This window comes from Symphalangus syndactylus, chromosome 23 (genome assembly GCF_028878055.3).
Source record: "Symphalangus syndactylus isolate Jambi chromosome 23, NHGRI_mSymSyn1-v2.1_pri, whole genome shotgun sequence".
In the NCBI taxonomy this organism is placed as follows: Eukaryota; Metazoa; Chordata; class Mammalia; order Primates; family Hylobatidae; genus Symphalangus; species Symphalangus syndactylus.
The window spans coordinates 44,506,255-44,515,919 of NC_072445.2; the positions used below are offsets into that span (position 1 = coordinate 44,506,255).

General features: G+C 42.4%; 1 pseudogene; it reads left to right on the top strand.

Moving 5' to 3' along the window:
• Positions 1 to 451: 451 nt before the first annotated feature.
• On the top strand, positions 452 to 541 carry LOC129473857 (uncharacterized; annotated as a pseudogene).
• Positions 542 to 9,665: the final 9,124 nt, after the last annotated feature.

Below are 9,665 nucleotides of genomic sequence, written 5' to 3' on the forward strand. Positions count from 1 at the left end.
GCGTGTGCCTATAATCCCAGCTACTCGGAAGGCTGAGACAGGAGAATCACTTGAACCCGGGAGGCACAGGTTGCAGTGAGCTGAGACCGTGCCATTACACTGCAGCCTGGGCAACAAGAGCGAAACTCCATCTGAAAAAAACAAAACAAAACAAAACAAACAAAACAAAACAAAACAAAAAACAAAAGAATGAAAAAGACCTAATGTTTGACAGCACAACAGGAAGACTATAGTCAATAATATCTTAATTGTACATTTTAAAATAACTAAGAGTATAATTAGATTGTTTTTAACACAAAGGATAAATGCTTGAAAGGATGGATACCCCATTTTCCATGATGTGATTATTAGAGATTGCGTGCCTGTACCCAAATGTCTCACTTACCCCTTAAATATATCCACTTACTATGTGCTCATAAAATTTAAAATTTAAAAATTAAAAAAAAAAGACATGCTTGCTTCGGCAGCACATATACTGAAATTGGAATGATATAGAGATGATTAGCATGGTCCCTGCTTTTAAAATTAATAATATTCCTTTAAAAGATAAAAAGGGGGAAATAGGAATTCAGATTTTTCTGGTGTTCTTAGATATTGGAACCCATGTGACAATATTTCTAGGTCTCCTTAAGGGAAAAATTAAACTGGTGACATTAAGAGGCTTGGGGACAAAAGCAGTGACCTATGGTTCTTATCTGCTGTGGGGTGCCTCTGGCCATTCGAGGTGCTGGTGACTTTGGTTCCTGTGGCTGAATGTCTTATAGTCATTGATATTTTGGCTGCTTGGGGCTCAGCACATCATCACTGCCTGAGGGGTGCGCCCCCTCACAGCTAAGAATTCCAGCCATTACGGCGGGGCATATCCATGCCTGCCTGCCACCTAAGCCACACAAGTCCCAATGGGTTATTCAACAAAACAGTACTGCATACTAACGGAAGAACAGGACATTATTCTGTTAATTATTGTTACAAATGGAAATGCTACAAACTACCCTGTCATAATGTAACAGCTCAGTTTGGCTAGTCAAAAAAGCTTTCGGATGTGGAGACTAACAATGGACTGTCCCTGGGCTAAATGCGAAGGCCACATGGGCAGTAAGCCAAAAAAGTATTCTAGATACAACCAAGCAAAAAAATTTAATCTTGGAGGCATCCACTAATAAAAAGGAGGTCCAACAGCTGGAAGGCCTCTTTGGGTACTGGGGCATTGGAGACAACATGTACCCCACCTGAGTGTTCTTTTGGTCCCCTAAGTCAGGGTGACCAACAAAGCCACCAACTTTGAAGGGGCCCCTTGTAGCAGTGGGCCTTGGAAGCAGTTAAATAAGCCATGGTCCAGGGACTGCCATTAAAACTTTTAGAGCCTCCTAGCCTGATGGCATTAGAGTAGTCCCCACTTATCCTTGGGGGACATGTTCCAAGACCCCCAGTGGATGTCTGAAACTATGGATAGTGTCAAACACTATATGTACAATGTTTATCGTAGACATACTTATGGTAAAGTTTAATTTATAAATTAAGCACAGTAAGAGATTAACAACACTAGCTTAAAATAGAACAATTATAACAATACACTGTAATAAAAGTTGTGTGAATGGGGTCTCTCTCTCAAAATATCGTCTTGTGCTGTACTCCCCCTTCTTCTTCTTGTGATGAGATGATAAAATGCCTAAGTGATGAGATGAAGCAAGGTGAGTGAAGTAGGCACTGTGATGGAACGCTAGGCTACTGTTGACCTCATGATACATCAGAAGGAGGATCATCTGCCTGGGTGATCCTGGATCACTGAGCCATGATAACATCTGTGGTTGGATGTCAGGGGCAGATGATGTCAATGACTAATGGGCAGATAGCATACACAGCTTGGATAAGCAGGACAAAGGGATGATTCATATTCTGGACAGGGTGGTATTTCATCATCCTACTCAGAGTCACTCGCAACTTAAAACATATGAAATGTTTATTTCTGAAGTTTTTCATTTAATATTTTCAGACCAAGGTTGACCAGGAGCAACTCAAACTGCAGAAAACAGAACCGTGGATAAGGTAGAACTATTGTACAGGAGTTACAACCCCCATTCCTGTTGATTGGAGTTTGTGGCAACAGAAAACTACCAGTGGGATACACCAATCTATCAGATTTTGGACACTTAAGCTGCATGAGGCAGCCACCAAATATATTCCTTTCCAAAAAATTGTATTTATTTTTTTGTCAAGCATTTAGATATATATTTTTTATATAGTCCTTTGGAATGGCAATTCAATATAGAGACACCCAGTATAACATAAATGTTATTACCATTAAAAAAATTAAAAATAAGTTTAAAAAGTAATAAATATTATTACCATTAAAAAATGATAATGGCTACTTCTTGCCACTGATCAGAGGGAAGACTCTATTAGCTAGGTCTGAGGTTCCACATTTTGTGGATCAGAACAACTTAATCATCTTGCTGGCTATGAAGGTGGGGAAGGACATGAAGAGAAACAGATATTGCTCTCTGCACCCCAGAGAAATGTTAAAAATCATTATTAACTCTAAGGCATGGTTTAGGAGAGAGTCTCCCTTATACCTGAAAATATGTTTCTAACCTGCTTGCTATTGCCTGAAGTCTATTTAATGAGGGAGATAGCCTTTTATTCCACAATTAGAACTGAAAGACCTCAAATGCAATGTAAAATGAGTTGGAGCAAATGAATTTTTAAGTCAAAGGTAAACAATAATGATAATTTCTTCCTCTCTCTCTCCTTCTCTCTCTTTCTCTCTCTCTCCTTATGCAACCAATGGTTTGGTCAACTACACCTTATCTTTCAGGCGAGAACTTCATTACTTCAAGTATGCAAATGTGAAACAGATAATGGCCTTGCCTTGCAGAGTTTATCTGATAAGGGATAGTGTTAAAAAGTCAGCAGGTCCTGGGTATGTGAAACTGAGTACCAAGAGGAGACTGGATATCGTGAAGTCAAACTTCTCAAATTCCACAAATTGGCCTCAGGTACAGTCTATTTTTGAAACAAACAGAAATGGAGTTTAAAGACGTTCCACATTTGATGGATGCACAAGCTTTTAGAAGTGCTCTAACTTACCCTTTCAATTGAAAATTACCATCCTGGGAGCTGAGACTGACATTTCTGCAGAACAATCCTTTCTCCCCCAACCCCCAACATTTTTTTTGAAATAGAGTCTTGTTCTGTTGCCCAGGCTGCAGTGTTGTGGCTCCATCACGGCTCACTGCAGCCTTGACCTCCTCTGCTCAAGCGATCCTCCCACCTCAGCTTCCTGAGTAAGCTGGGACTACAGGCATGCGCCACAACCCCTGGTCTTTTTTTTTTTTTCTTTTTTTTTTTGTAGAGACAGGGTCCCACTGTGTTGCCCAGGCTGGTCTCAAATGCCTGGGCTCAAGTGATCCTCCCACCTTGGCCTCCCAAAGTGTTAGGATTACAGATGTGAGCCACTGCACCCAGCCTGAACACCGTTCTCTTTGAACAGTGCCTGACACATAGTAGGCATTTGGTAAATACTTGTGGAATGGATTTGTGAATGATGTACTTTTATTCCTAAATGAATTCTTAATACGTTGTGACCTGTCTTTTTATTGTTCAACAATGTACTAGGAGTGTTTTCATGTCATTTTAAAATTCGATTTTAAAACTTTATATTATGGAAATTTTCAAGAAACACAGAAGTAGAGAATATAGTATAAGGCTGAGTGCGGTGGCTCATGCTTGTAATCTCAGCATTTTGGGAGGCTGAGGTGGGTGGATCACCTGAGGTCAGGAGTTCTAGACCAGCCTGGCCAAGATGGTGAAACCCCATCTCTACCAAAAATACAAAAATTAGCTAGGCGTGATGGCGCATGCCTGTAATCTCACTACTTGGGAGGCAGAGGTTGCAGTGAGCCCAGATGGCATCACTGCACTCCAGCCTGGGCAACAGAGCGAGACCCTATTTCAAAAAAAAAGACCAGGCCAGGCACGGTGGCTCATGCCTGTAATCCCAGCACTTTGGGAGGCCAAGGCAGGTGGATCACCTGAGGTCAGGAGTTCAAGACCAGCCTGGCCAACATGGTAGAATCCCGTCTCTACTAAAAATACAGAAAAAATTAGCTGGGTGTGGTGGCGAGTGCCTGTAATCCCAGCTACTCAGGAGGCTGAGGCAGGGAGAATTGCTTGAACTGGGAGGTGGAGGTTGCAGTGAGCCAAGATCGTGCAGTGGCTCACGCCTGTAATCCCAACACTTTGGGAGGCGGAGGTAGGTGGATCACATGAGCTCAGGAGTTCGAGACCAGCCTGGCCAACACAGCAAAACCCCGTCTCTACTAAAAATAAAAAAATTATCCTGGTGTGGTGGCATGCACCTGTAATCCTAGCTACTTGGGAGGTTGAGGCAGAATTGCTTGAGCCGGAGAGGCTGAGATTGTAGTGAGCCAAGATCACGTGACTGCACCCCAGCCTGGGTGACAAAGTGAGACTCCGTCTCAAAAAAAAAAAAAAAAGAATACAGTATAAAGAAGGCTAATACAAAAAGAAAAATAAATAAGCGAAACAAACAAACAAAAAACAAAAGAAGCCCTCATGCGCCCATTCACAACTACAGCAACTTCAGCAACTTTAACATTTTGCCAGATAGAAAGTGTTCTGTCTCTTTAACCTCCCTTTTCTTCCCACATGCCATACATTTTCACCCCTAAGCATTTTCTGTGCATTTGTGTGTGTGTGTGTGTGTGTGTGTGTGTGTGTTGTTTGTTTTTGTGACAGGGTCTTGCTCTGTCTGTCACCCAGGCTTTAGTACAGTGGCACAATCACAGCTTACTGCAGCCCCGAACTCTTGGGCTCAAGCAATCTTCCTGTCTCAGCCTCCGAAGTAGTTGGGACTACAGGCACACCACCAACTTGGCTAATTTTTATTTTTATTTTGTAGAGACAGGGTCTTGCCCAGGCTTGTCTTGAACTCCTGGCCTCAAGAGGCCTCTGCCTCAGCCTCCAGAAACATTGAGATTACAGGTGTGAGCCATTGTGCCTGGCCTCACACATAAGCATTTTAGAATGAATCTCTGGTAAGCTTTTTTTTCATAACCACGGTGCTTTTATCATGTTTAGTAAAATTAATACTGCATTTTCTTCAGATTGTCTAAACCCAGTCTTATACAAATTTCCCCAATTGTCTCAAAAATATATTTTTATAATTGATTTGTTCAAATGAGGGCCTTAATACAGGCAGATCATTGCAATTTAATGCAGGTAACAGACAGTGGTGTAGGGGATGAGAATGAAACTAATTTTTATCAACTGCTAATTATTGGCTTTTTTACAGCCACTATACTTGTGTTTTATATATGCATGATCTCATTTAATCCTCAGAACATCACTTTTAAACAGTTAGTGCTGAGCTTACATTACCCATGCAACAGGTTCCATCGCTTGGCAGGTGTCAGTCCAATGACTGCAACCACGGAGGATTTAACAAAGGTATTTGATTACTTGCAACAAGTAAAGAGAACATTGGAGTAGTTCCCAGAGCAGTGCCTCCTGGAACAAAGGTGAAAGTGGGGCCTTTATTGTGCTGTTCAGCTGAGTCATTGTATGTAAAAGTGGGATAAAGTCAGCGCAGGTGTAGCCATTGATCATGTTTCTTCATACATCACATATACAAAAAATGATGAATAGGCTCCCGTCTTGGTTTTAATATGGTAATATGGAAAGTTAAAAAAAGTTCTTCTCCAACTCAGGCATCTCTGGATCCAACTGGTTTTTGTTTTGCAGGGGCTGGGGTTGTTCCTGGAAACTTTTTGAAACAACAAAAACTCAAGGTGCAACAGTTACAAGTGGGTACTTTTTCTGCAGTGACCTGGGGATCCTGGGTTACACTTATCCCACAGATGAGGCTCAGAGAAATTAAGTATCCGGCCCAGGTCACTTAGAGATGAACAGATTGCTGATATTTAAAGCCAGATCTGTCTCATACTGAAGTTTCTGTTCATAACTGCTGTGTTGCGTATGATAATAGAGGAAATAGTGAACTACTTCTCAGACTATAGAAATTATAAAATAAATACTTCATGAAGAAAAACATTTTGACTTTATGAAAGTAATGCTGGAAGGAGTTATGCCACTTGCTATTTGTGAGTGTGGGGACCAAGGCTTTTCTTTTGGCCTTCTGAAGTTTCACTGAAAAAGCAACTCACAAAAGGCAAATTAGTTGGAGAAAAGGCATACAAATTTACTTAATGTGTATATACAGGAGCCTTCAGAATGAAGGCTCAACCCCTCAATGAGTATAGAGACTTGTATATCATCTTGAGGTTACAGAAAGAATGGGGGCAAGGATCCTGGCAAAACAGGTTATGGAAGCAGGATGAACAGGAATTCTGTTGAGGGCAATAAATAATTTCTAGGGAGAATCCAATGGGTTTGAAGAACATACAGTGGTGTGGGGCAAAGTCTGTTGGGTCCTCAGAGTGGACAATGGTTTTTGACAAAAGTCTGTTCAGGTTTCTGGACAGACTTTAGTCTTCCTTTCTGCTATATTGTTACTGGGGGTCCCAGTTACTCCTAAAGAGGCTCTTTTCTGTGTGGCGTCCAGAAACCAATACACAAAACCCAGTGTCAAGCAGTGCAGGCTTTATCCAATGACCGCGGAGTTGTAGAAGTGGGAGTATAGCTTGCAAATAACTTTCCAGCCCCTGAGAACTGGGAAGTCACAGATGTACGGTATCTTACTTAGTAAAGAGGCTGGGCATTAAGAGCAAGGGAAGGAATATTCCTGCTTTTTCTTGGGAAGGGACGAAGATTTTCTTGGAATCAAGGAGCCTCTTCTTTTTAGTTCTTTTTCGGTCTCTTCCAGTCATTGTCATGGTGATTGTCAACTGTCATGGTGCAAGTGCAAATGCCATTTAGCAGGGAAATTGGATTAGAATGAAGCTAGAGGTTCTTCAGGGGATGAATAAGCTGCCTAAGAAGAAATCTATGATCACAGACATCCTGTTTTCTAAAATTAAGCAGAGTTAAGCTGAGTAGGAATTTACTCAGTATATCACATATGCCTTGCACTGGGCAACAAAAGCAGAATAGGGGTCCAGCTAAGGCATGTAGGCATTGCAAGGGCAACAAATTCCCTTTTTAAATGTTCACACCTCATTCCTGAGGGGTGCTGAAGGGCAAAGTCTATTTTCTGTAGCTTCTTTATGCTGAGTTTGGGCATAGGTAAGCATCCTGTTGAAGGAGTGAAACTCTTCCTGGTCATTTTCAGATAGGTTTGATTCTCTCCTGGCTATAGGCTTAGCTGTTAGTACCCCTGAGTAGCCCAACATTTGAAGGTTTATGGCTTTTAGGCTTTTTGCAACAAACTTGGTGACAGAGTTCAGAAGTCAGGGACCAAAAATTAAAAGGGTTACTGCTGTGAACAATTACTGAGACAATGGGGCTTAGTCATGGTCCCAACCACCCTAATTAATCATTAGCTATCCTGCCTAGGATGGGTGAAGAGGGTTCTCCCTTTGTCTTGTCCAGTATAGCTATATTTTGATAACAGATTTCTAAGTTTTCTTCAACTTGGCCTGAGGTATTTATATAGAAGTAATATTCCTCTCTTAACATGGTACATGTGCGCCTGCCTCTGCTGTGAGTACATCTAGGGTCGTTCGGTTTTGTAGCACTGAAGTAGGGAGTTCAAGGCTCTCTGTTGAGCATCCAGAGTATTGACTGTAGCTTTCTGTGGTTGTTGAATAAGGATTGAGATGTTTTTAATGGACTTCTCTAGGTCACCTATCTCTAGACACCAGAAAATGCTATAGGGAGTGCCCTATACCACTTCCACTAATAATTAGATTAGAGGTAGCTAAGGGCCCAAAGTGGAGTTGGTCTGGACCGTATAGGTTCCTTTCTCCACAGCCTTGGATCCTGTGATATTTAAAGCAGTGGAAAGGAATACCCTAAGGTTAAATACTTTCCCTGAGGACCCTAGATGAGATGTATTGATGCAAACTCCCTTCTAACAATGAGAGATAGTAATAAAGAGGGTTATGCCACATAACCAAAGGTTTCCAGTTCCTTTTAAAGACACTGCAGGCTGAGGGTGGTGGCTCATGCCTGTAATCCCAGCACTTTGGGAGGCCGAGGCAGGAGGATCACTTGAGCTCAACAGTTCAAGACTAGCCTGGGCAACATAGTAAGACCCCATCTCTATTTTATGAAAGAAAAAGAGAGGGAGGAGAAAAGGAAGAAAAGAAAGGAAAGAAGGAAGGAAGGAAGAAAGGAAAGAAGGAAGGAAGGAAGAAAAGAAAGGAAAGAAGGAAGGAAGGAAGAAAGGAAAGAAGGAAGGAAGGAAGGAAAGAAGGAAGGAAGGAAAGAGGGAAGGAAGGAATGAAAGAGGGAAGGAAGGAAAAAAGGAAGGAAGGAAGGAAGGAAGGAGGGAGGGAGGGAAGGAAGGAAGGAAGGAAGGAAGGAAGGAAGGAAGGAAGGAAGGAAAGAGGGAAGGAAGGAAGGAAGGGGAGAAAGAACAGATGTTGCAGTGGTAAGCCCTTGTAACCAGGCATGGAAGTGGGAGGCATGTAACCCTATGGACCCCAGTTCTATTTCAGGGTCCCATGCACCCTGGGGTCAAAATTTGAGGCCATGCCCTGAAAAATAATCATTAATAATTATATTTGTGCTCCTGCTTTTGGTGGCCCCTGCAGTGAACAATCACCACCTGGGCTTTTTCTCTCACAGGCTGGTTCTCTTATTTAAAGTCCAATAGCTTTAAAAATGACAGCACCATTCTGACCTGTTTGTTATCAGATGTTAACATGCTCCTTTCCTTCCAAATAGCTCCATGTGTGTAGCATACAGTAGGCGTACTTGGAATCTGTGTACACGATGATAATTTTTCCTTCCCCCAACTCCAGCAGCCAGGTTAGTGCAATAAGTTCTGCTTTGTGAAGAGCATCCCGTCGGGAGGGCATGGGCCTCTATAACTTTAGTGAGATAGACGATAGCATAACCTGTCCTGTCTGTCCTCCTTGCATACAGCTACTCTCTTTAGTCAACCATTCGGTTTCTGCATTTTCTTTTTTCTCTCTCTCTCTTTTTTTTTTTTTAGACAGAGTCTTGCTCTGTCACCCAGGCTGGAGTGCAGTGGCACAATCTCGGCTCACTGCAACCTGCGCCTCCCGGGTTCAAGCAGTTCTCCTGCCTCAGCCTCCCGAGTAGCTGGGACTACAGGTGCCTGCCACCACACCCAGCTAATTTTTTTGTATTTTTAGTAGAGATGGGGTTTCACCATATTGGCCAGGCTGGTCTCGAACTCCTGACCTTGTGATCTGCCTGCCTCAGCCTCCCAAAGTGCTGGGATTACAGGCATGAGTCACTGCGCCCGGCCGGCTTCTGCATTTTCAATGGGCTGGTCTACTGGAGTATACTTCTTCCATCACTTCTAGACAGTTGTGGAATAAATGCCCATCCTTAGGTGGAAAGAGAGTGGTAGGGTTCTAATTATTACACACTTTTAAAATTATATGGGGGTTATCAATAAGCGTTACTTGTAACTAGAGGGTCCTGCCTGGGGATAGCCATTCTGCCTCCCTTTCTTTTATGAGAGTTTGGGTATGGTGAAGAGTCCAGATGGTTAAGGGCTGTCCAAAGATTAGTTCTCTGTCTCCTTCAGGAGGAGGGCTGTAGCTGCCACT